At 33.1% G+C, this 27,116-nt stretch overlaps 2 pseudogenes; both read right to left on the reverse strand.

Annotated features, from left to right (window-relative positions):
• Positions 1-5,465: 5,465 nt before the first annotated feature.
• LOC130657757 (tubulin alpha-3 chain-like) lies at positions 5,466-9,967 on the reverse strand (annotated as a pseudogene).
• A 1,754-nt stretch (positions 9,968-11,721) lies between these two features.
• Positions 11,722-23,322, reverse strand: LOC130657758 (tubulin alpha chain-like; annotated as a pseudogene).
• Between the last annotated feature and the right edge of the window lie 3,794 nt (positions 23,323-27,116).

Here is a 27,116-nt window from a genome sequence, read left to right on the forward strand (position 1 = left end):
AGGAAAGATAACCTACAATTAGAGGGACACTTCTTTTATCAAAAACAAAAAACAAAATAAATGAGGAATATATTTTTAAGGAGAATTTCTCCCTTCTCCTTTTTTTCACAATCATTCTCAACTTAAGTGCGAAAGTTATGAGCGGCCTCATAAGTATAGCGATCTATAATACATATTTTAATAACATTTTTTGTCCACATGCGTTCCAAATAGAAAGAAAGATTTTTTATTGTTTTTTATTGTTAGCACAAAGTTATTTTCATTTACATTTGTTTGAACTACATGGAATTTAGCTGTGTAATCCAAATTAAAGTTGACAAAACAATAAAGTGAAACCTTAGATGGTAAAATAGATGATGACAATAACTTGATTACAACATTATGTGAAAAAGATATTTTAGAAAACATGTCTAGAAGCATAAACGATTTAATATGAAGTTTGTACACACAAAGATACAATACTTAAAAATCCTGTGTAATAGCAAATCATCGCGTAAGAAAACAAATATGAAAACACGAGTTGTATGTGAATTAGCGCGCGAGAACTGCGAAAAAAATTGCGGTGAACAAGCAGAAAGAATGTTAATAATATAAAGCACAATGTAAGAAAGAAGAATGCTCAAAACATGTCAGTTTTGAGGACTCAAAAATTCTGTACATAGATGACAATTTAACCTAGTTTTAATGCTCATTAATGCATTGAATTTAACGTAATAAAGCTCAATAAAAATTATCGCGGGAAAACATTCGTGTTTCGTATTCTTGGTTAAACATAAACAAATATGGCGAATCACTGACGTGCTCGTGCAAAATGTAAAAATTGTTCATAACATTAGAAGATAGGGGGGGGGGCAAAATATAAAGGATTTAACGTAATTAATCACATATATTCGGATTAAGTTGTTATTTAGGAGAAATCCTCTTTGATGTATTTGTGTTGGTTGCGTAATTGCTATGTAACCAAGAGGAGACACACGAAAAAAGTATTGGCTAGCTCAAAGAAAACATGAGACTGTACATCTGAAGATATCTTTTATGGAACATTATTATGGTCTAACCTAGCTTCAGCTGCAGCAGAGCGTTTCTTCGTAATCTTTATTCATGAGCTGGCCAGAGAATATTTTTTTATCTTTTCAATCTGAATTCTTGAGCAGAATCAATTTATTTTTGATCGTGGAAAATGTGTTATAAACTTTAGGTGTGAAAACCAGTTTAACTTAAAACCAGTTATGTTAGATGTGAATGGGGTATTAATAAAACATGAAAAGAAACAAATGCAACTGAAGTTATTACCGACTTTCATACAGCGCAGTCTGGGCACGAGTAAAGCGCTTGTAGGGACAAATTTTTCATAATGGTAGCGCAACAAAAGGAAAACAACAACAACATTAACAGAAAATTTAACTTGAGGCTTACCCATAAATAACTGTTATACCTCCCTGCTTTACTATTATAACACTAAAATTAAAGAAGTGTACTCTTTAATAGTTTATGGACTGTATTCTGTCCAAAAAGCACAAAATTCAAGGTTATTAAATGACTAAAGACTGCTGATTCCGTCTGAAGGTTAGCCTAGCTAAAAGTCAAGTATCCAACGTGTTACCAGAAAGACATGTTATTGTTGGCACCACAGTGCTAATTTTTATTGTTTAAAAAGTATTGTCCCCAATAGTTACTACCACTATATTTCAAAACAAAGCAAGTGCAGTTAGCTAACTAGCTAGGTAAATAGCTGACGAAAGGTGTGGTGAAAGGTGTAGTTTAAGCCATTTAGCTTTAGTTAGCCTGGCCAGTGTGCAGGGACAAGGAAAACATCACTGTGAATACTTCTTAATTCTTGCAAAAAACTCCAAAATTGCCAGATTAGCTAAAATTTAATATTGCATATATATAATTGGTTAGGAATCTAGCATTAAAAGGGGAATGGTGGGTCAAATTTTTCTGACAAAGGATAGGAAAAGGCTGGAAAGATATCATAGCAAAATTACATGCAAGTAAGAAAATGCTCTCTTTAAACTTATTGACAAGAATTTATTTCAGCGAATAAGTTGTAAACACATGCAAACACATGACTGACTGTTAAAATTTGTTGTGAATATGTAAACTAAAGAAAAAAAACCTAAAAAACTCATGAAAACTTCTTTCTGCAAAAATCTATCTTTTGAAGATTACCTTTATCCTCAAAATCTTTTCCTCAAAAAAAACGTTAGCCAGAAAAATTCTATTTTAAACCCAAGGGGATTAACAATGAATCTGTTAAGGCGGGGGCAAACCAGTCCAACATTTCATCCTTTACGTCTTTTCGGCATCCACAACTTTTCTACATCAAAATAACAAAATTATAGTAGCTAAATGGATGTTTGAATGTTTTTACTAATTCGCTTTTCATCCGATGACTTCCAATTCAATCACAAATTTTTCAAAGTTTTTTTTAGAGATGCTAAACCATAAAATTATGCAGTTGGCGGGTTAAATATTCGCTTTTAGATAATCACGTAATAAGGACAGTATATATAAGCTACATATGCAGTTGTGGCATTTTTAATAACCCTTCGTCCAAATTTAAAAATATTCTTTGATAATTATTCATATCTTGATTCTTTTAGCTTGATATTTGATTATCCATTTCTTTTAATTTTGCAACAATAAGCTAGCTAGCTCTAATTCTTTTTGGTTGTCCTTGTTGCAGCCATAGCCAAACATACATTACATTGTACATATGGTTGTTTTCAGCCATCTAGCTAGCTATATTTAATAGTTATCTCAAGTCAAAGATCTTACCTTATTTTTTCTGGTAAAATACATAGGAAACCAAGTTATTTTCACCTCGTGTCCTTATAAACTAGTTTCTTATAAACAAATAAATTATACAAAGTCAAACGTCAGCCTTTCTCATTCAATTTATTTCACGTCGGGAAAAATTGCCGACATGAACTACCATTTGCCTGCTCTACGTCGGCAAACTTGTATTTTACGTAAGAAATTTATATTTTGTTTGCGATCGTTTGTTCTATTACCCGAATACCAGTTAAATTTATAAGAAAATGAGAACAAAACTTTTGTAAGTTTAAGTCACATCCAACTGCAATTAAAACCATGTTGGCAGTTACATACCGACATGAATTTTTGTTTACACCTAGGCATTCACCTAGGTAATTGCCGAGTGTCGACGTGAATTGGATTGGCTAAATGCACATACGTGGTATATTTTATCAGCTTATGGAGAACGTATAAATACATGATCTAGAGTCAACATGATCCCAGTTATATTATAGTTGTAAAAACAATTAATACATTTATAATTTACGTTTAGGGATGGAAATAAAAACACCACCGTGGCACAATGCTTATGTCTAGCTAGTTACCAACTATATGACGGGGTTAGGTGTAGTTAAAGACAAGTGATCTATGTTATAATACCCGTACATGTCTGTCCGTCTGTCACGCAAAATGGTACCGCAAGTAGCGAGAAGCACGCAATGCGGCCTAAAATGAACGGGCGAACCCGTTGATTTTTCCACAAGCCACCGACTAGTTTATACAAAATTCAAGTATATATTTATTTAATCGAAGCCTGGAAAAATATTTTGTGAATGCCTGTCGTGGGTTAGGCAATTTACCAAGCAGGTTTAACAAAGTGCCCAAGCTTACAGATGAAAGACCTGAAGATTACCCAAATGAATAATTAAAATCCTATTAACCCAACTAAAAACTTTGCTTTTCTGGTAACTCTCTACTAACTATTGTTTACCTTGATGACTAGATAAAGACATGTGCAGATCAGCTAACCTTCTCTCACTTAGCTATTCAAAATAGAATATATTTTCACCTGGTAAGTCTCGGTGATCAAATTACTCGATTTTGAACAGATAATATCATGTCAAGTATACTATTATAATATAAGCTACTCTGGAATCCTCACCAACAAGCCAATCCTAAAAGAAGTTCCCCATAGCCAAAGAACGATTCAGTTCAAACGGAATTCAAAGTGCTTTTAGTCATGTTCAAAGCGACTATGATTTGGCCAAGGAACGTAGAATACTAGAAGTTCGTGAAGAAAAGATTATTTACAATATGTATTCTTATTAGTTGAAAACGAAACGAAGCTTTCCTATTGGCTTTTTAGGTACAATCAAAAATTAATAAATAGATCAATAATAACAAGGACCACGGTTCGCGCAAATGTTTTAGCCTAAATATCACAAAGTCTCTCTCTCTGTATCCGTCAAGACGATTTTAAAGATTCCGCTTCGCATTGAGGTCGGCGGAAATCAGCAACACAAAAGTGCGTCCTCAGGAATTCAGGACTTTTTGACATCGAGGCTGGCACCGTAAAGAGGCGTCAAGTAAACGCTAGCGGTTTTGATATTGGGCAACAAACCTTGGGGACAACAAGATATACAAGTCTCACTTTTAGGTTTGGTTAAGTTGTTAATTGCTGGCCCAAATTTCATTTACCTTCAAATCCAAAATTCCAAAAGTTAGGACACAGAAATTGTTGCAATTGCAATCACTTACCAGGGAAGCTTTTTCAGGTCCTGTTTGTGGCAAATTAAAAGATTGTCTTCTTAATGTATTACTATTGTCTGCACCGCACAGTAGAAAAATTAACAGCAGCTTATGACAAAGAATTTTAATCAATATAGCAAATTAGAGACATAGTTACGACGTGCTTACCAATATTGCCCTATGTTACACAATATAAGGATGCTTAAACATGCAAAAACATAAAAACACGTCAGTACGTCGCAAAACTGAAACACCAGACAGCAAATTAAAAAACGTGTATATTTGCGCATTAATGTGCGTTTGAGATAAGAAAAAGCACGAAAAGTGATTTTTGGTTACTTTTGCTGGCATTCGTATATAGATTATAAATAGATTTAATTTAATCCGTCAAATTCTCGTCACGTCGAACTTTCTCGCTCTGCAGTTCAAAAGTTATCCAATCAGGGTATTTTTTAAAAAAGGAAAGATTCTATTCAATCTATTGCGTCTATCTAGGTCCGTAAAAAAGTTAATTACTCTAATTGATATGATCTGATTAGTTAACTTCGATCCTCTTATTATCTCCTCAACTAATAAATAACCAAAAATGATTACGATCATTACCCGTCAATGTGAGCTGTAGCTGTCGAAACGTAGCCTAGAATAAACTCGCCTGTTCATGAAATGATAATATCTATATTATTCAGGGTACTTTTTATTCACCAATCACTTTAACGCACGCACCAACTCACAATAAAGAATATAGTGGAAAACTCTAAGAAGATGTGTTTGCAGTAATTATTTTACAAATTTGTAAAGAAGAGACAAACAATAAACCATTTTGTGGCAAACCCTATAATCTACTCAGATTAAATGTATTTTCCAGTAAACATCAAAAATAAGATTTCCAAGATCGATAACCAAAAATATTTTACATACAACTGTAGCACCCGCATTTTGTATTACTTCTTGGAACTTTATAAGTATCTGTCCGGCGAGCCACAGCGCAGTTCGTCAAAGCACTGTTTGCCACTTCTTTGGCGAAACATTCCGTGAGTATATTCCTGTGTGTTTTCATCTTCGCTATCAAATGAATCTTTGTTAGCTTGTAAGTACTCCCATTCTAGCATTTCTAAATCTTCTCGTGCTTCTAAAAATTCTCCTTCTTCCATACCTTCACGAACATACCAATGAACAAATGCACGTTTCGCATACATGAGATCAAACTTATCAAATAATCTACCCCAGACTTCAGCCATAGCTGTTGTATTGCCCAACAAACATACAGCTCTCGGCGTTTTGGAAAATATAAAATTAGGAATAGCTGTTGATGGGTGGTAGTTAATATCAATTTTGAAATCAGTTGGACACCAATCAACAAATTGTATGGTACGTTTTGTTTTGATTTCAGCAATACTGGCATTGACATCTTTTGATACAACATCACCTCGGTACAGCAAACAACAAGATAAGTATTTTTCTCTGTTTCGATTTGTTGAAAAAAAACATTGTTTGGTTAACTCGGCTGCAGAATAAAGTGTTTTAATCCTAGGATATTCAAAATCTTGACATGCATATGAGACCTTAGAAAAGTTGAGTGTTGGATGGGGAATTAAATTTATTTGGATTTCTTCCAAATTTGCATTCAATGAACCACCAAAACGTAACGAAGTTGTGATGCTTGACAATACTTCACTTAATAAGCCATTCAAATTCCTATAAGTTTTACTGTAAAAGCCATCATAAAACTTGAAGATATCATAGAAAGCCTTGTTATCTATCATAAAAATGCAGTCAACTAGACTACGCGAGGCACGTGCAGTAAGAATGGAATTATACGGTTCCAAAACGGTAGTAGTAGCATCAAGAGTTGGGTAAACTGCGAATTCAATGTTTACTTTCTTCCTTCCATAATATTCAGTTAATCGATGTATCAGTAGGGAGTAAAATCCAGACCCAGTCCCTCCACCAAGGGAGCGAAAAAAAAGAAATCCCTGTAAGGAATCACATTCATCCACAAGCTTTCTAATCTGGTCGATGGTTTGATCAACTAGTTTCTCGCCAACATTGTAATACGCACGTGCATAAAGATTACCAGTGCTTTCATTACTTTTAAGAAGCTGATGATAATAGAATAAGTAACGGTTGGTACTTCGGATGTCATCTAAAAGTATATTGAAACAGAGAGTAGCTTAATTTTATTTCTGCTCTATGTCACATTATATCTCTGAATGACAGAACTTTTTTTTTCTTCTTAATATCGGGACGTGAAGTAAGACTAAGACTCAAGAAGCATGCTTTTACATAGTGATTTCAATAGATTAGTCTGAAAACACCCCAAAACAAGAGGCCTCTCGGTTAGGGTTAAATAGATATTAAGGTAAAACAATTTGATGTTTTGTCAATGTATATATTACTAACGCAATACATGTCTGTGGGCAATCAGCAAGGAAGATGTTTCTAAACATGTTCAGCAACTATTGTCAGGTCTGTTTGCTTTGTCCTGAGGTTTCTTCTTTTAAGTATGTAGGTTAGCAGAGTGTACAGTATTGTAATATTGCCAAATATAGAACTAAGTGGGCTTATAACAATAGCTCAACATAACTTTTCCTCTTTTTTTAATGGGTATATAAAAAAGAACAGCTACAACATCTTTACACTTCATAAGATCATCAAGTGCTAGTGAACTCTCGACAGGCTTGCCTAGTAGCTAGTCTCACCTGCTTAAAATAGGGCTTGTCATCGGGCAAACACCAGTTTGGGGCTATTTATTCTCTTCGTTCAGTATAAAGAAAAGGTTGAGTTTGTTTAAAACACGGAAACTAACAACCAGATACTAGTCGATAATATCGTGGGATAAAATAAAAAAAAACGGTATTTGAATTTTTATGACGTCAGCAATGACCGTCCATATACAAAAATTTTTTTAGAACCTTGTTTCCACATTTCCCCTATTCTGTAAAGTTTAAAACGCTAATTTAGAAAACGTATAGGATGATGTGCATTTGACAGATGGTTACAGAGATATTAGGGTTTTATTGTTTTTTGTTGACGTCATCAATTCGTTCATTCTCAAACAGAATTTGGGACCTAGGTTTGGAAAACTTACCCAATTTGGTCCCAGGTTGTCCCTAGTTACCCATGCAGTGAAAAATGACCGACCATCACGAGAAGTTATTTAGTCTCAAAGGTATAGATGCATTACAATGGCTTCGTTAATTTAAACTTAATTTATTGACGTCAATTATTTCAACCCGTTTCAAAGTTATTAAGCCTTAAACTTGTGAAATGCAATGATTCACTAATGGTAATTCAATGAAATGAAACATTCGATCGCCAATCTTTTGCAAGAAACATGCAAAGACGTTGAGATAGAGCCGCGACTAATCCCTCTGACTGGAGAAGCTCTTCCACCAAATGCTATTCAAGGGGATAAAGCTAGACTAGATATTGAAGTTAGAAGTTTCTGGCAACATGGTCAAAGAGCATTCTTTGATGTAAGGGTTTTCAACCCGTTCGCTTCAAGCCATGTTAATCAGAATCTTCAGAGGGTATTTTTCAACAATGAAAAGGAGAAGAAATGATAATACAACCAACGAGTGATTGAAATAGAGCACGGCTCATTTACTCCTTTGGTGTTTTCGAGTCATGGTGGTTGTAGTCGTGAGACAGAACGAGTCATTAAGGAACTTTCGTTGAAGTTAACGCGTAGACAAGGAACAAAAGAAGGTGTTTGTGATGAGCTGGTTACGAACGAAAATCTCATTCACGCTATTGAAATCAGCAATCTTGTGTATAAGAGGATCGAGAACTTTGGAAAGGAATGACATGCCAACTGATCCATGAAACATCCTTATGTCCAAGTCAGTTGGTAGAATTAACGTGTGAACGAGAACGCAACGTACCGTTAAATATTTTTATTTTTTTTATTTTTTAATTTTTGTTTTTGTTTTTGGCTAAAGCATAATTTGTGTATTATATTATATAATAATAATAAAAAAATCAGTTATCGGCGTCAAGCTAATGTATTAATTGGTAAAACTCTCGTATTATTATAGCCGATGAACTTACCAATTACCAATGGGTCAAAGTCGACAAAAACAGCGCGTGGTCGATATCTACCAGATGGGCTCTTTGCAAAAAAAGTGTTAAACGTGTCATTGCCCTCGTCGACAATTGTATCGGATGGTATATATCCATCCGGTTGGATACCATGCTCCAAACAATACAATTGCCAGCATGCATTGCCAATTTGACATCCAGCTTGTCCAACGTGTACTGAAATACATTCACGCTATAATGTAAAAAAAACTAAGTAAAAATATGAACAAGAAATGGTTGTATGAAAATGATATACATGAAAGCGATACATGTGAATGTGATGTATTATGAAGATGGTTGGGTGACAATAATATCTCATTACTATTATTGTCATTTCGCCGTTAAAGAATTCGTTAAAGAATTCACATTGTAGAACCTAGAAATGTGTTATTGCATATCCTTAGGTGCAGCATATCCTTTTTTTTATCTAAAAAGGATGTCGTTCATTGTCAGCAGTTAATAGTCAGTACTTTCTTTTTAAATTGGGCAAGAGTTAAAAGAGTTTTTATGTCGTTGTCGAGAAATTTGTTCCCGGTTTATGTCCTCTACTAGTAATAGAGAGCTTTACGATTTTATAGTTACTTCTGTGTTGAAAGAAGTTATTACGTGAGAATCGGGAAGGATACTTATGTTGTATCTTCTAAAACATTGGTTTAAATACTCTTGGTATCAGATTGTTCTCAAGTTTAAAAATAAAAATAAGAACCTGATAAATGTTTAGCTGGCAATATATATAGTATATTTAGTTTTTGCAATAAAACTTTGAAGCGAGTGTATCTGTCAATACTTAAAATAAGTTTGATTGCATGTTTTTGAGATTTTCTCAATTTGTCAATTTTGCAACGATAGTGCTGCACTAAGCAATGCTTGCATAATTTAAATGTGTATAAAAGAAAAATATAAGTTTTTAAATAAGTTCTATCTAATACGAACTTTGCTATAAAAAGGATGCCAATATTCTTTGCGACATTTCTTCTACGACATTTATATCTTTTCTCCAAATAAGATTTATATCAAGAATTTCATGGATAGTGCTCTTTTATATTATAAATAGACAAATAAGGGAGTATTAATGGTGCATCATGTATGGAGAATGTATATCTTTTTATATCTTTATGTACATAAAACAGATTGGTAACATCTGCGAATAGAATTGAATGTAAGATATTTAAAGCTTTGTTGAGATCATATATATATTTAAGGAATATTAGTGGTCATAATATTACAGAACTTCACAGATGATTGTTTTGTAATTTGTTCTTCCCTCGTCATAAGGAATGTATTGTTTCCTGTTAGATAAATAACTTTCAAACCATATAATAGATCTATGATCTACAGTGTCGAACGCTTTGCTTAGATTAATAAAAATTTCTAGCATATACTTATTGTCATCAAAAGATTTACATAGTAGAATGACCAGCCTGTAAATATGAAGAGCATATATGTAGATATATGTTATAGTGGAAGATGTGAAGGCGATATGTGAATATGCTGTATATGAATATGGTTGTGTGAAGATGGTAAATGTGAAGATGAGATATCTGAATATGTGAAGGTGTTGTATGGGAAAGGTGTTATATATGTGGAGACGATAGATGTTCGATGTTGAGAAATCTTACCACAGTGGAATCTCTCTATCTCAAACTCGTAAGGGACCAAAAAATTTGTTCGAGATAGAGAAAGTTTGAGATAAAGAAAGGAAAATACTTTAGGCGGACCACAAAGAGACCCAGACTTTAGTTCGAGATAAAGAAAAGTTCGAGATAGAGAGAAGTTCGAGATAGAGAGAAGCTCGAGATAGAGAGTAGTCGAGATAGAGAGTAGTCGAGGTAGAGAGTAGTCGAGATAGAGAGTAGTCGAGATAGAGAGTAGTCGAGACAGAGAGTAGTCGAGACAGAGAGTAGTCGAGACAGAGAGATTCAACTATAGTTCTATTGCATTCACAAAAATTGTCAAAAACGTAATTATTTTTTTTTAGTTGAAGGGACATAAAACTAAAACAAAGTATGATATTATTTAAAATCTTTAAAATAAATACGCGTACCATTTTTTGAAAATTTGATACAGTTTCACCTTTAACCAGAACTGGGTCCAATTGAATCGTTTGTGAAATTAGGAGAGAGAAAATAAAACTACCTTTTAAAAAAACTTGTTTTCTTTAGTGAGCAAAGGTTATATTTCTGCACCAATTAAATCCTTTGTTTTCGTCACTGTTGAAAGTTGTCAAAGCTTTCTAAATATTTTACTGATTTATGACTATGTTTTGACTATATTGAAGTTGACAAACGGTACAATCTCGTATCAAACTTTCATGATAGTCAAAACAACTGTCAACAAAGTGACATGCCAAATGTTACCCCCGTTAACTCAGCTTTCACCTGTGTTCCGCCTGTTGTATTATTTGATTTATAAAAAATTATTGTTTTGTTTGAATATTTGACTTTTATCTTTATTGAATTAGCTACTATTTCAGTTTAGCAAAAAAAAAAAACACTTGAATAAAAGGTGGTCACTGCTCACTATTTTATAGAAAAAGAATTAAACGACTACATTATAAAATTCACGAATTACTACTGTCGCATCCAATATATTAGAGGCTAATGAACAAGTTTTCAACAGCTCATTTTACTTTTATTGTATTTCTTGATAAAGTTTAGAGCAGGACCGTTACGATTGGGGAGGGAGTGGGAGGGGGAGGAGTGATAAAGGTAGCATGGCCTGATTGTGCTTTTTTCGCCTTTTTATATCGCGGTGACCGGACTATTAACCTGATATAATGGCTGGCCAGGCAGGTTGTGATTGGCATTTTCTTCGAACTTTTGTAAGCAAGAAAACAACTTCTGGAAGATAAAACACCATTAAAAACTAAGCATAGCGCATTTTAGTCTTCAGAGTTCTTTGAGATTAAAACCTCGAAAGTACTACTTTCGATTTTTTTTTCAAAGAGCTCTGAGGTCGAGAATGGGCATAGTGAAACAAAAGTCTCGACGTAATTTTTTAGTATAAACTCCTCTTGTGAGTACATTTCAACATAATATACATTGAAGTAGCTAAATTTCACGGAACTAAAATTGTGGGAATGTCCGAAATATTAGTTTAAGTTAGAATTAGAATTAAGTTTATTAAAAAGGTTATTAAACTTGCGAATCCGAAGATTTATTTTCCACGAAATTTCGTTTTATTTGAAAACAACAACAACTTTGCCACCAGGGGCTATATGCTTGTCAGAAGTGATGTCAAATGATATGAAAGTCCGTGGGCCCGATTATGTTCGTTCTATAAGTAAGGAATAACGTAAAAGTGTTGTACATAAGCCGGCCAGTTCTGATTATATTGCCCTGATTATGTATTTTCTGCTCTGTTTATAAACGGGGCAAGCTGCCGTACATAATTTGGTAATGTTTTTTTTAGAAATTAAGTATCGTTAATATGCTTTAAAATGAAAAGTTATGTTAGTAATACGTTGTATAGGATATGTGATGTGTGTTATATATATTATAATACTCGTATACGTCTGTCTATCTGTCTGTCACGCAAAATGGTAGCTAAGCTGCGCAAGTAGCGAGACGCACGCGATGCGGTATAAAAAGGACGGTCAAATCCGTGGATTTTTTCCACGGGCTAACGACTAGTATATATGTATTGTCGCATCAACAATGTTGTATAATTGCATGTGCCCTCTACAACAATATTTCAATCCAAAATGTCAAAGAAAAACAGTTTTTAGGTCTTAACCAATAAAAAAAAGTTATTTCTGTGATATAGCATAATGTCTTTCTCTAAAAAAGCTTACACAAAATGTAAAAAGAAGGTTTGCAAGAGTAAACCCGAATAAAAGAAAATCTTTTGACATTTTGCATATTGTTTTTACCCATAAAAGCTTACACAAAATTTAAAAAAAAACATCATCTCCAACTCATCAAATTTATATCAAGAAGAATCAGTCGGTATACGCAAGAGTATATACAAAATATTAAAAAAACACAGTTTGCAATGTGTTTAATAAGTTTTTTGATACATTCTATATGATATCTCTCACAAAAGTTACCATGAATTGTCAAAAAAAAAAGTTTAATCATAACATCATAACATCTAAAACAACAGATCAATCCTTTTAGTATAGTTAATGTCTTTTACAAAAATTTTTATCTCAAAGTTTCAAAACTCACATCTTATAGAATAAAAGTGGACTAAAATCAGGTATTCCGGTCTATACCATCCTCTTTCACAAAAATATACACAAAATGTAAAAATTGAGCAGTCAAAGAGAAATGTCCAAAATTCAATACTTTACTACAATATTCTGATCTAATCTTTTAAAAAAAAGAAAAACAAAAGCCCACAAATTAACAAAATAGGTTCTACACTTTGGTGTATTGAATATGGCCATATGCATATAACTTTTATAAAATATAAAAAAAATGTGTAAGTATTTTCAAATTAATAAAAATCAGTTTTGGCAAGGATTTTAAGGATGTTCCAACATTTTTTATAATCTGAGTACACATTTTAAGATTTTTCAAAGGGTATCTAGCAAAAATAAATATTTAGCAGGAAGAAAAATTTAGGATTCGAGAATATTGAGGAATTTATTTTTTTTGGTGAAAACTTTTTACATTTTTTCCGAATAAAAGTTTGTGACTTAATACTTTCATACGTTTCCCAGAATTTTCTTTCCAAATTACAAAAAGTCCTACCGTATATTCCCTGGAATTTTAATTTTGAAAATTTTTTAAAATCTTTAAATCCGTAAGAATTCCTTCCTAACTAATACCATACTCTTTTGTACATAATTTACTCAAATTGTCAAATATCCAAGTGAGTTTCCCAGCAAATTGTCAGAAAGCTTTTTAAAAATAAGAATTTATAAAAAACAGTCCTCTCATCATTGCATTTGCAGCATTTCTTTCAAAAAGTTCAGCAGGAATTTTCAAGTAAACCCAAATCAACAAAAAATTAGTTTTTCTGCCATTCTACATATTGCCTTTTTCCACAAAATCTTAACACAGAATAGTAAAGGAACGCAATTTAAATACATTAAATATTAATTATCCCCCATAAAGTTTATACGCAACCATGGAATTTCCTTCACACAAAAGTTCTTTCGGAATTTTACATAAACATTAAGGAAATGTTTTTTAAACCCTGTTCGTGTTTACCATTTGTTTTCATCTTCCTTAGGCAATGGCTCTTCAGAAGCTTGTAAGTAATCCAATCTTAATAATAATAATAATAATAAATATTTAAAGTGGCTAGCCCAGAAAATCACAAAAACCTATAGTTAGTGGATTGTTTCCACTGGGGGCCACTAGAACAAAAAAGAAACAAAAAATGATAAACCTTAGACTGCCTCAGCTCAATCAAACATAGTAACATTTATAATCTGTGAAAATTGAAAAGAAAAAGAATAAAAAACAAAAATTAAAAAATTCAAAAGTGATCTCCATTAGAATTTGCCAAATACATTAGAGATGGAAGTCTTAAACGAAAGCAGACTTCCATCACAGGTCACTTGGTCTGGAAGATTATTCCACACTTTTGCAGCTCTAAATGGGAAGGCTTTTTTGCCAAATTCCGTGTTGACCAAGGGAAGTGTGAACCTGTTTTTTGAAGCTCCTCTTGTTTGATGATTATGACAGTTTTTTGTCAAAAGGAATTTTGAGCGCATGTAATCAGGAGCAATGTGATTCATGGCTTTGAAAACTAATATGGCATCGTTTTTGATGAGTAAATTATTCATTGAATATTCCCTCTCTTTCCCAAGAAAGGTACGGACACATTTTAATCGTTTTTCTAGTTTTCCCAATCTACCTTGGGTGGCACAAGCCCATGCCGAGGAGCAGTAGTTGAAATATGGCATGACAAGTGCATTAATTAAAAGGTTTTTTGTGTGAGGTGTTAAACAGGATGCAATGGTTCTAATTTTAGAATATTTAATTAGTATTTTTCTATTTATGTCATTAATGTGCTTTTCCCATTGCATTTTTTGATCAAATGTTACCCCAAGATATTTAACTTTTTCGCTCCTCTTCAAAGGAATACCCATATAGTTGATAGTTTTGTTCTCAACTTTTTTTAGATATTCTAAATCTTCTCGTGCCTCTAAAAATTCTTCTTCTTCCATACCTTCACCAACATACCAATGCACAAATGCACGTTTCGCATACATGAGATCAAACTTACAAGCCAATCTATCCCAAGCTTCAAATATAGCTGTTGTATTGCTTAGCATACACACAGCTCTTGAAGCTTTGGGAAATTTAACACCAGGAATAGACGTTACTGGCTGGTAGTTAATATCAACCTCAAACTTAGTTGGACACCAGTCAACAAATTGTATGGTACGTTTTGTTTGGATTTCAGCAATACTGGCATTAACATCTTTTGGTACAACATCACCTCGAAAAAGCAAACAACAAGACATGTATTTTTCTTTGTATCGATTTTCTGTCTTAAAACATTGGTTGGTTAACTCAGCAACAGAATAATGTGTTTTATTAGAAGGATCTAGGAAAGCTTCAGATGCATATGATACCTTAGACATGTTGAGATTTGGATGGGGAATCAAATTTTTCCGAATGTCCTCCAAATCTGCATTCAGTGAACCACCAAAACGTAACGAAGTTGTGATGCTTGACAATACTTGACTTATTAAATGATTTAATCTCGTATAAGATCTGCCCCGAGAATAAAATTTACAGACATCATAGAAAACCTCGTTATCTATCATAAAAATGCAATCAACTAGACTACGCGAGGCATGTGCAGTAAGAATAGAATTGTACGGTTCCAAAACTAAGGTACTGATCACAGGATTTGGGTAAACTGCGAATTCTATGTTTACTTTATTTTTTCCATAATATTCCGATAATCGTTCTATTAGTAGGGAGTAAAATCCAGACCCAGTCCCTCCACCAAGGGAGCGAAAAAAAAGAAATCCCTGTAAGGAATCACATTCATCCGCAAGTTTTCTAATCTGGCCGATGGTTTGATCAACTAATTTCTCGCCAACATTGTAATACGCACGTGCATAAAGATTACCAGTGTTTTCATTTCCGTTAATGAGCTGCTCTGTTTGAAATAAGTCTCGATAGGTTCCATTTCGGATCTCATCTAAAAGTAAAATGAAACTGCGAGTGTTTTTTCCTGTGTAATAAGATATTTCTGAAAAGATGACCTTACAGCTTCGACTTCAGGAACCCTCTAATATTGGGACGACGAGAAGAAAAAGCCCCTGACTCTGGCTGGTGGGAGAAACGTTTATGGCATGTGTGCAATGCAAAAACAAAATGGCAGTACGCTATGGAGCGTATAATAAAATTGTAACTTGTTTAAAAATCGCGTTTTGGTTAACTTGAACTAAGAAGTTATAAAGGTTCCAAGCCTCGTAAATTAGTAATAAGGTGGCAGTAACTCTTTTAAAAACCGGGAATATTTTTTTTGCACAATCAGTTACGAAAGGTTATTTTAAGACTATATATTCATATTTTTTTGTTATAACACATTTGTCACGATTTTATAGCTGAAATACTATTATCTTTCACCAAAAATATTCAGCCTCGACAATATCTCTTTAAAACAAAATTCATGAATAATTAATTAGTTCTGCCGAATATAGTTTAAGCCTACGCGCTTGCTTAATTGTACAGAAAGAAATGACGTAATTATTAAAGAGAAACGTTAATAACAACAAAGATGGCGCATTGTGTAGAACTTTCGATAGCATTTTCGTTTTATTTTAAAATTTTTGGACATGCTTGGTGAACCATGCAGCCATGATACGGTGTGCGGAAATCTTTTTATTTGGAATATTATTCTTTTAACAACGTTCGATGCAGCAAGGGATGCTAACAAATAATCTTTTGAAAAAAACAAAAGTTATTGTTAAAAAAATAAGAATGAACAAAAAAAATCCGCACACCGTTTTAACAGGCTTAACCCAAGGTTCATTTAAAAACAGAAGCTGATGAAAAATAACGAGATTGTAAAAAGTTGGAGCTCGTAGAAGCCGATTTTTTTCTCGGTAATGATACATTTGTAAATGGAAATTTCTGCTGACTCAGCAATTTTAGTGTTAAGTTAAAATCATTTTGAGAAATAGTAAAAAAAAATGGTATAAATAAAACACTAAGTAAATAATTTAACTATTTGGACAGCTAAAAAAGGGTTACTGCCACCTTAAAGAAGTCTTCGCCTTGCATTTGCTATTAAATTTTATCATAAACACTTTATCCCATAATATCTTTGAGAGATTTTTTATTGTTAAAAATGTTCCCCATGGAACCTATTGTTGGAGGACAGGTGCAGAGCCAGTAAACTGTGCTGCGGACCCTGTGTGTTTCCTTGTTAAAGAAATAAGTTTCTAAAATGGCTAAATGCTTTGATTCATCATATGGTATTCTTTCTGTTCCACAATATTTCAGTTAAGGCGTGAGTATACAATAAAGGTGTGACCTTTTAAAATGCTTTTAATTCACGAATTCTGAGCCATTAATGTTTATATTTATAGAAAGCTTATGTGATTTCCTATTTAATGGTATAAAAATTATTTATTTAATAAACACTGATAAAAAATGATCCCTCTTTTACAAATGAGATCTTTACAAACCTGCTAGATTCTCATGTTTGCTATTTGCTTTTTAATGATCACAATACATTGACCTAAAAACGATTTTTGAACTTTTTCTTAACATTTTTGAATTTTGAAGATATTTAGTATTAACCTCTTTCCACAATTTGTAACCTATGATCGATCGTTATACAGTGGCCAGTACAATGAACTATGCAATATTGTGTACATATATATTGTAGCAGTGAAAGCTACCCTAAAAAGACAACAAAAGTTTTTCTTCCGAATAACAACTTATATCTATTCCTTTAAATCTTGTTCAATTTATCTTCATATGTGTGGACAAGGATTTTATTTGTGGCAGCCAAAAAATAAATTTTAAGCGGGGACAAAAACTTATACTTTATTAACAAATAAATAACTATATTTCACGACTAAGTATTTATATACCTTCTTAGTAACATTTTTACAGAATTTTAATACGTAGGTTTTGGATGTACTTACCTGTAAATGTAAAAAAATAAGCACCATCTTTGACTCGAGATAACCAAGAGTATTATACGTACTATAGTAGTAACAGCATTTCGTTTAACCTCCTCTGAACTTAAAAAATAGTTGTCATGATCAACAACAATAGTTTTCTCATGTTTTAAGTCCCACCCCAATTGCACAACATACTACTGAGCTAGTTGTGGGGTATGTTATATACCATAACTAGTCGTCAACACGTGGAAAAATCCACATGTACATCTACAATAAAACACAACATTTTAATGACATGTAACGAACAATAATGTTGTGTTTTATTGAAGGGCGCACACTTACAGCTGCTTAAATCGAAGAGGCGATAACTCAATCAGATTTTGATGTCGTTATAGACGATTTTCTAAGCACTGAAGACAGAAGATCATTAAAAACTTATTTAAAAGATCCTCTCGGACTCGATGCTAAAGAATTCGACAAAGCCAAAAAATATGTCATAAAAAACTTAACTTTTAATTTTGTGCGTGTTAACCATGACAATACGGAGAAATGTATTCCATTGTTTTTGTAATATAGCCACCGGTTTGGTAAATGTCAATTATAATTAATTATAAATAATTCAGCACTCGCTTAGATGTAAACAATACTGGTATTTTTAGCAGACTGTTTTATACTTTGGGTCTAGTGTGTTGTCGTTCTGCAAAGTTTTAAGTGAAAATACCGTTTTTACGTCAGTTATATCTGTACGAACATTTTTAATATCAAAACATTGTTAGTCTTTGTTTCAGGACATTTTTTTGTTATGATGGCTAACATGTAAACTGATTTATATTGAGCAGACCAAAACAGTCGGTCTAGTCATCAAAAAATCAACACTGTCATCATGAACTTTTATTCAGTGCGCAGCTCGCCTCTCTTTTAAAGATGACGATTTTTTTGTTAAGTGACGAAAATTTTTACTGGCGAAATTAAGGACCGATGGGTTTTTTACCAACAAGGTATCAACAAATAACTGCACCAGACGTTTGATAATATCGATAGTATAGCATTTCTCCCAAGTATGTAGGTTAGCAGAGTGTACAGTAGTATTTATTTACACCATTTCTCCGAGCTGTAGCTAGTTAAAAGTATTTTTAAAAATCTTTGTGTAAGTTGTTTGAACAGCATTCACGAAGTTTGATAGATTAGTGTTGAATAACGCTGATAATACATTTCATCGTCAATTATAAAACTAAGCGAGTTTTTAACGATGTCTCAACTTAATTTTTCTTCTTTTTCAGTAGGTATATAAAAAGAACAGCTACAACATCTTTACACTTCATAAGATGATCAAGTGCTAGTGCACTCTCGACAGGCTTGTCTGCTAGTTTGTCTCACTCACCTAAAATAGGGCATTTTTTAACACGTAGCATATTAAAGGCTATTTATTCTCGTCGTCAAGTATAAAAAAAGGCTTAAGGTTGTTTCTCTCACTGAAACTAACAAGCAAATTATTGAGAATGAACTTACCAATTACCAATGGTTCCATGTCAACGAAAACAGCGCGTGGGATATAATGACGGAATCTGGTCTCAGCAAAAAAAGTGTTAAACGGCTCATCATTCCTGTAGAAAGTTGTATCAGATAGCATTCGTCCGTCCGGTTCGATACCATGCTCCAAACAATACAACTCCCAACATGCATTGCCAATTTGACAACCAGCTTGTCCAACGTGTACCGAAATACATTCACGCTAAAGATAATTAACTCCTATATATACGGAGGTGTGGCACTCAAGGGCTAAAATATGCTGATATCAGCAGCAAAAATCTGAACATCATAAGGCAGAACCACATTTTTTCAAAGTTACCCAGGGTTCCTCGACGTTGTCCATCACATTGGCTAGCGCTGAAATTTGTGAACGAGACGCAGTTGGAAGCTAAGGAATCGTGGCTTCGAACTGAAGACATGCTGAGAAATGCCATGAGTCGTGCAAGAGAAAGGAGAGGAAGTCTTAGTAATTTTTTTTCATTGGATTTACAAGAATTTGAGGTACCCCAGAATGAGAAGTAAAGAACAGAAACGCCTTTCTGATGTCTGATGATGAGGGATGGTCACATCTGGATAATATTTATTTTGTGATTTTAAGCTACCTAGCTAATACCATGCCAGCACTTGAGGGGCACATTTGTTATTAAATAATTAAGTGATAAAGTACAAGAGCTAAATATATTAGTTTTATGAGGCTAGCTATACAAAAGATTTTTCAAGGCATTCTGTCATTTTAAATAAAGATAGCTACTTGCTAGCAATTTGGACCTCCCATAACAGTGAACAGTAAAGACTTGAGTATATAGCTAGTTAGGTGTGCAAGGCATTGCATGTTGGTTAAATATGTTGTCACGACAAACAGAAACCTATATTTCATAAATAAATTTCTGCAAATGTCCAGGTTTCTTTTATCGAACAGAAACCTGTTTTTCATAAATAAATATTTGTAGATTTTCAGGTTTCTTTTATGAAATAACAAAATTTTGGAAAGTATAGCCAGAAGTAATATTCGCTTGGAGCCGGAAGACGTAAAGTCTCTGTCCAGGTTAAGACTTAGTAAAGGGTAAACTGTGTGTCATACGGAGGACACTTAGTGTAATGTGTTACAAATCCAGTGGAGTGCTTATAGCATAAAGGTATAATACATTTTTCATAAACCAACATTCACAGGACTTATGATGAAGCCTATTGTTACTTCTGCAAAGCAAATACAGTTGTTTAGCATTTTTCATTTTGCATAATAAGTTCCTGTAGATATTCAAAAATTAATTGTGAGTGGCACCAGGCTGAGCGATTAGTGCAAGTAAACGTGTTGCAGATCCAGGTGGACAAAAAAATAACTTCTAACAACTTTGTATTTATAGAGCTGGATAAGGTATATGGTCCTAAACCTGGGACACATTTTATCTGTTTGAATTATTTTAAATCCTGAGAATCACTTTGAATGTTATCTGTACACATGGCTTGTCAAAATAATATGCTTTCAAAAAAGGTTTATCGGCGTCCCCAAAAATGGCTAAATTCAGGAACTCAAGAACTATAATAGTAGCAAAAAAATTTTTTGGGTTCATTTCATCAAACTGGTCTAAAAACATAAAATACTAAGTTTCAAGTCATTATTTCAATTTTTACTGAAGTAATAGGACTTTTACTTATTATGGTTTTAGCTTAATTTTTCATACTGCTGACACCAAAATGGCTGCAGGGACTAATCGGTTTGAAATTAATTTATATTATTTTTATAACAACCTTTTTCTATTTATGTGTTTTTATTTTTCTGCAAAAGTTGTTCCATAGCTTATGTATATCACATTATGATAAGGACGAAAAAGTTACTGTGCGACATGGGTTTTAAACCTTATAAATTTCCAGCGAGAAATTTGAAAACTAATAAATGACAAAATCGCAAAAGTTCATCTTAAATATTTTCAGTTTTTGTTAATGTGAAAGTAATCCACTTGAAAAGGTTTCTGAGGTTTTTTATGAAGAAATCTTCCATATTACCCATATGGGGTAACTTGATGAACAATGAGATTTCCCGCAGGTGTTCTGTAGTATGTGTAATATAATTTTAAAAACTGCGATGTAATTTTCCTCTTAAGTTTTGATTTTAAACCGAGCTAAAAAGCTCAGCCTTGTCCTTTCATACTTAGTCTAGCTAGCTATAGCGAAAAAAATTTAATATTTAAACTTGACCTATTTTACTGAGTATTAAGTAATAAATGCTAGTTTAATCCTTAATGTAGCTATATAGGGTAGCTAAGCTACCTGTAGGAACAACATAAAACAACGTCGAGGCTGTTCTCTTTTGTAAACAAACCCAGTGGTATTTTTGTAATAAGTACCAAAATTTATGTGTGCATTTCTTGCGCTTATGAGTGTAATCAAAGTGCCCTGTACGTAAATCCTAAAAATTTATGGCATTGGCTCACTCTTTACGAATGACACCACATAACAAAAAAACCGTGCTTTGCTATTTCCCTTAACCTCTACCGAGATTTGGTTGTGATATATATCAGAATTAATTGTCTTTAATGTAAAAAAACTAAGTAAACAAATGAAAAAAAAAATTGTTGTATAAATATGATATACATGAAAGCGATATATGTGAATATGCTGTATATAGATTATGGTATATGTGAAGATGAGATGTGGAGACGATATATATAAAGATAGTATATTTGGAAATAATATATATAATATAATAGTATATGTGGAGTTGATATATATGAAAAGATGGTATATGTGGAGATGATATATATGAAAAAAGGATATGTTAAGACGACATTTACGAAGATATTTACGTGTGATATATATGAAGGCAGTATATGTGGAGATAATATATGAAGATAATATATGTAAAGATGTATGTCAAGATAGTATATATGAAAATGACAAGATGATATATTTAAGGATAATAAATATGTGATATTTTTTCTTCAACTTTTGCAGAAAATTATTTTACGAGTCTTCGTTAGGGGCTTCAGATGCACCGCCGACTCTTATTCACTAGCTATTTATTGTATTCCTAGATATTTAGAGAAATATTAGAAAGTCTGAAAATTGAAATGTGTATTCTTTCATAACTCTATAATATGTACTTTCCACATTCATTTGTTTTTGCATGGAAAGATAACTTTATGACTCTATAGAGACTTTAACCATGACAAAAACTACAAAAAAAGGTATTTTATGAATGTAAATTAAGCTGATTTAGCCTTGCTTTTTCAATACACATACAGTAGAATACCTCTAATTCAGACCCTCAGTAGGGAGTGGGTATTCGTTCAACTTTGCAAATGTGCAAGGTATCCAAAGTCTCGATAACTCGGATTTTCTTATAAAGTATGACTTATCAAGATTTTTATTTTTAGGTGAAATAGAAAAAAAGTCGGCTGTCTTTGGGTTTCGCATGAATAAGTGCAAAAAAAACAAAAATAAAAAACACGGTAATTTGCTTTTTACTCAATTTCTTTATCATTTACAACCCAGACAACAATATTGACACAAAGGACACTCTCGTCATTTTTTAAATATGGAGAAAAATGTGTAACAATCAATGCGCTGCAGCCTGCATGCTGCAAAGTCGCTACTTTTCAACCTCGATCCCAGGACCTGTAGCGTTTTTTTTATTTGCGTTTTATTCTTTATCAAAAAATTTACAGGCCCTGGGGTCGAGGTTGGCTATTTCTGCACACACATGGGCCAGGCGGACAGCGTTGAAAACATCCACTAGGAATTATTATATGATATGTCTATAACGAAAAATGGCATGTCTGCTATTTACTTATCGATTCTCACCAAGTAAACACAAACAAGATATTCGCAAAACTATTTTACCATAACGCGAGAATATCACTTTCTAATTACAGAGGACCTTCCCAATAATTTTGTTCTATTTTTTTTAAAGCTATGAACAAATTAGAACGGATATAAAAGATATTTTTAAGTAATAACGTTATAACTCTTCTTTTTATTTAACTATATACTATCACTAATTTTTTATATTCAACAGTAGCGATAATGAAGGGTTTCAAAATATTGTTTGACTCACAAAACGAGTTTGTGATAAGCCGTGATGATGTCTTCTACTTACTTCTGCCATCTTTTTTAAACATCATACATTTTATATTAAAAACTAATGTATTCATGTTTATTTAGGTGAAATATCTCTGTGATGTTGATCAATCAAAAATATACCAGTTCTATTGTCTTCACAAAAAATGGCAAAAATGCAAATTGATTTTTTGATTTAAAGGCACAAGAAACTTGAAACAAAAGTAAAACAAAGTATTATAAAAAAACAATAAACACACTTACCATTTTTAAAAATTTGATACAGTTTCAGCTTTCTATGTTAAAACTATGTCCAATGAAATTGTTTGTAAAATTAAGATAGAAAAAATAAAACTGCCTTTTAAAGAAAAAAATTGTTTTCTTTAGTGAGTAAAGGTTATATTTTTGCACCAATTAAATCCTTTGTTTTTGTCACCGTTGAAGGTTGTCAAAGTTCTCTAAATATTTCACTGATTTATGACTATGTTTTGACTATATTGAAGTTGACAAACGGTACAATCTCATATCAAACTTTCATGATAGTCAAAAGAACTGTCAACAAAGTGACATGCCAAATGTTACCCCCGTTAACCCAGCTTCCACTTGTGTTCCGCCTGTTGTAATATTTGATTTATATAAAAATATCATATTAAATAAATATTTTACTTTTCTTGATTGAATTACTATTTGAGGATTTACGTAAAAAAATCATTTGATAAAAGAACGGTGGTCATTGCTCACTATTCTATAGAAAAAAAATTAAACGACTGCATAGCAAAAAATTACGCATCATTAATGTCGAGCATATCTGTGATTGTTACATTTTTCTTTCCCTGCGATGGTTTCTTTAAATGATATATTGAAACTTCTAATATCACTCAATCAGTGGATAAGCCCGCTAAAAAATCTAAGTAGGCAGAAGAACAATGGAAAACATATAAGTTGTTTTAGGAGTTTTTCTGACGCCAGCAGTGCATGTACAAATTTTTTTTTGCGATATTCCTTTACCCATTGCCTGTATTATGTAACGATTGAAACGCTGATAAATAAAATGGATAGTATCATGCGCTATTTACGAACGTTTAAGGAAATATAAGGGTTCAAAAATTTTCTAATGTTAGGAAAGACCCCCAAAATATAATTTTTTTCATATAAAATTTAGGTACTCGTTGCCGTCCTGGTAAAGAGCTGAACACGTTGATCAAGAATAAGTATAGGATCGTGCACTTTGCAGCAACGGTTTCAGTGATAGTAGGGTTTAAAGGGTTTTTGATGACGTCATTAACCTTTCCACCGAAACGGATTCGGAGACCCTTGGGATTTGGGAAACGTACTCCACTTAGTGTCAGTTTGTTCCTAGTTATCCACTCGGTAAGAAATGACTGGCGCCACCACCTCGTTTCAACGTTATTTGGCTATAAAATTATAGGTGCATTGTAATCGCTTTATAAGTTCAAGTTAAGTTATTGACGTTAAATAATGTTATTGACGTTGTGACGGTTAATTTGCCGATCAGAATTTGAGAGATAAATTTTTCGCCAGCAGTCTCTGTATTATTATAATAGACTAGCTATATACCTGTGGACGAATCCATTGTATTTCTCTTCTAATCCATGCAACAGGCATGCAAACATCAAAAAGCAAACAACACGTCCGTGTGAATTTGAAAATCTACCTTACTCAATGATTATAGCCTAAGCATGCACATCGCACAAGTAACAACTCAAAACTGTTCAATGAAAGAAAAGTGAACTTCGTATATATGTGACATTAAAAAGCTAAATCTAGCTACTAAAATTAATTCTCTGACAATGCGAGAAGTAAATTGGAAAATAAAGTCCAATTTTTGCAGAACGATTCCTCTTGATGAAATAAAGTTGCGTTGCACGTTTCAATATGGATAATCCCTAAGGAAAGTTGTAAAACTTTTCCCGATTACAAGGACTTCATAGAAATGTAAGGGTTAGTTTCGAGTAATGACTAATATCCAAGACTCTAAGGGGTGCAGGAGCCCAGCTGGTGTTTAATAGATGATTATAAAAACTTCGTAAGTATCATAGGCATAAAGAATACCACGTAAAAGTTTATAAAATGGCTATTTGCTGTATCATTATCCTTCCAAATTTAAAATTCTAGAAAATTAAGACATAAGAATTGTTGCAATAACAATTTTTATCCAGGGAAGTTTCTCAGGTTCAGATTGTGTAAAATTAATGTACTGTAGCTTCAAAAATAGAACCAAAATTAACATATTTCCTTCTAAATGTATTACTATTGTCAGCACCACAGTGATATAAAAAACAACAACTTGTGACAGAGATTCTTTACAGCCCTCTAAGAGTCAGTTAGTTTTGAGTTGCTTACCAATATTTTCCTGTGTTGCAAAATATAAGGACGCAAAAGCACAAAAGTTTGTATACCTGTTGCTATCATTGTATAGGTCTTTTAATGCTGTTTAAGAGAATGTATATAATTATGTATCTTTGACAAACGGTTTCAGAGATATTGGGCAACCTCAATCCCAGGGTCTGTAGCGTTTTTTTTTATATGAGGATGAAACGCGTACGAGGCCATGCTACAACAGACTTACTTAACCAATGAGATTGTGTGTACAGCTTTTTGAAATTATGTTAAAAAGATAATTAATGCGGAAGATTTTTTGAAGCAAAAGCAGAAGTAAGCATGCGCATTAGATAGAAGCATAAAGCAAGCAATAAAGCAAGTCGTTCACACTTGTGTACAAGAAGTAATCTAAGATGGACGAAGAAAATAATTTTTTCGCCATTGGTCATTTATTACTAAAACGAAATATTCGTACAAAAAAAGAACGAGAAGTTAGAAAAAAAAAAATTATGGGTTAGAGAGATCTACAAACAAAGAAATGAAAAGGGAATTTACCATTAATTGGTTCAAGAGATAACATTAGGGGATAGAGAGCTGTATTTCAGGTAAGTTTCCAGGATCACTGTACTGTTTTGTTATTGACCACATGTTTCTAATACAGACTCTATGTTATTTTATAGGTATGTCCGTATGTCTCCTTAATCGTTCCAATACTTATTAAACGTAATGAGTCCCATCATTTTCAAAGAAGATAAAAGATTCCCCAAAGCAATTTCAGCAGCTGAACGCCTATTTTTGACATTACGTTATCTTGCCCATGTAGGTAGTCAACAGTTATTGAACTTTTCTTCCAGAATCGCTAAATCGACAATAAGCGTCATGATCAACGAGACTTGCAAAGCTATATGGGATTGTATGTGAACAGTATGACCACCAAGAACAAGTTGTGATTGGAAGCGTATAGCTAAAGATTTTGAAGATATATGGAATTTGTCACATTGTATAGGAGCTATAGTTGGAAAGCACATTTCTATTAAGGCACTGACAAACAGTGGATCCCAGTATCTTAACTATAAAAGCTTTTTTAGCACAATTTTAATGATCTTTACTCTCGTAGGCATCTCGTAGACGGTAGTTTTGGTTCTAACAATGATAGTGGAGTTTTTCGAAATTCAGCTTTGGGAAAAGCTTTTTTTGAAGGTGAAATGAGTTTACCAAATTTGAAGTTTTTGAAGATTCATCATCGCTGGGTAAAGTCCCGTATTTTTAGTAACTGCGATTTACATCTTCCTGACAACACAAAAAACTACTTTTTTGGTGAACATTGGTATTTCGCGCTGGCTGAAATCCGAGAATTTCGCGCTGGCTGGAATAGTTGACTCCATCGTGAATAATGCACTAGTAGGAGTAATACCAGCAAAGTTTACAAGGAGAACGTCGACGTGAGATCATTGCACGAAGACGATTACTTTTATTGTAATCGCCTCCTACTCCAGGATAAAAACTACCGTACTCTGTATTAGCCGAGCTTGAGGTTCTTATTGCT

This window comes from Hydractinia symbiolongicarpus, chromosome 9 (assembly GCF_029227915.1).
Source record: "Hydractinia symbiolongicarpus strain clone_291-10 chromosome 9, HSymV2.1, whole genome shotgun sequence".
NCBI lineage: Eukaryota > Metazoa > Cnidaria > Hydrozoa > Anthoathecata > Hydractiniidae > Hydractinia > Hydractinia symbiolongicarpus.